We start from the raw sequence: 1,703 nt of genomic DNA, 5'->3' as shown, positions 1-1,703 counted from the left end.
CAGCAAGCTGCAATAAATGCCGAGGGACACTGGCTGGCTGAAGCTAGGCACAGCCAAAATAAACACCTTGCGGGGAAAGAACACTGTCTAATGTCCAGCCACGACTAGACTTCCATTCTGAGCCCCACACCTGAGGATGGACCTGCTGTCATTGGAGAGGGTTCCAGAGGAGGTTCACGAGAACGATCCCAGGGATGACAGGGTTAACACGCGAGAAGCGTTTGATGGCTCTGGGCTTCGAGACCAAGTCACTGCGGTTCAGAAGAATGTCGGGGTACCGGATCATGAAAGGCCTGGATGGAGTGAATGTTTCCAGTAGTGGGAGAGCCTCGGACTGGAGGTCTTAGCCTCAGAATAAAAGGACGTGCCTTTGCAATGGAGATGAGGAAGAGTTTATGTAGCCAGACAGTGGAATGGATTACTTTATAGTCACGTGTGATGAGGCACAGTGAAATTATTTGCATGCAGACGCAAGGTATGCAAATAGCCACCACATAAAGGGCACCGACAATCTGGTGAATCTGCGGAATTCATTGCCAGAGATGAAGACCCTTTAGAAGTTGCCTCGACCCGAAACGTCACCCATTCCTTCTCTCCAGAGGTGCTGCCTGCCCCGCTGAGTTCCTCCAGCATTTTGTGTCTAACTTCGATTTAAACCGGCATCTGCAGTTCCTTCCTACGCAATGTTTTGACAACCACAGTTAAAATAATAGACGAGCACTTACTCTCCATCATTCATGTCATCCACAAAACAAATCTGTTTTTCAATTAACGGCGCTTGATCTTGCCTCATGTGAGCATATTTGGGATCATTTTGTGCGGGATCAGGATGAAGTTGAAAATTAACTGTATTGGGGGGGGGGGGGGGGAAAGAGTATGGATAAAGAACATTAAATTTGACCAGGTCACCTCAGAAATGTTTTAACACACGTCTTCCTTCATAAACACTGCAGTAAATTTCATCCCGTAAAATAATTCTTAACAATAATCATAAACAAATAAGACTATATACTTAAATTATAAAAAATACCAACTGGAAGAAAAGCAAAACTGAGAGACCAAAGATTTATTTGTCTCAAAAAAAATGCAGATGCTGGTTAAAATCGAAGGTAGACACAAAATGCTGGAGTAACGCAGCGGGTCAGGCAGCATCCCGGGAGAGAAGGAATGGGTGACGTTTCGGGTCGAGACCCTTCTTCAGACTCGCCCCGAAACGTCACCCATTCGTTCTCTCCCGAGATGCTGCCTGACCCGCTGAGTTACTCCAGCATTTCGTGTCTACCAAAGATTTATTTGTTACACTGAGTGAGTCCTTTAAGTGTTAAATAGAGTCCTGTGTATAACTCGAGGGGAAGACAAATTGCTTCGCAATGATAGTAACATGGAAGGACTGCAGATCATTGCATCACCATGATCTGCAAGACTTCAAACCAAATGTTGGGAGGAAGGAGTAACGCTGAGCGTTGGAATAGCTTCGCGGGTCAGGCAGCATCTCTGGAAAGAATGGATAGAGGCAACATTTCAGGTTGGACTGAAGACTCAAAACATCTGTTCTCCAGAGATGCTGCCTGACCTGCCTGAGAACATGGATAGGCGACGTTTCGAGTCAGGACCCTTCCTCAGTCTATGTCCCGACACAATCCATTCCCTCCAGAGATGCTGCCTGACCCGCTGAGTCTCTCCAGCACTTTGTGCTTGACTCA

The sequence above is a fragment of the Rhinoraja longicauda genome, chromosome 26 (genome assembly GCF_053455715.1).
Source record: "Rhinoraja longicauda isolate Sanriku21f chromosome 26, sRhiLon1.1, whole genome shotgun sequence".
In the NCBI taxonomy this organism is placed as follows: Eukaryota; Metazoa; Chordata; class Chondrichthyes; order Rajiformes; family Arhynchobatidae; genus Rhinoraja; species Rhinoraja longicauda.
This window is presented reverse-complemented; position numbering follows the sequence as displayed.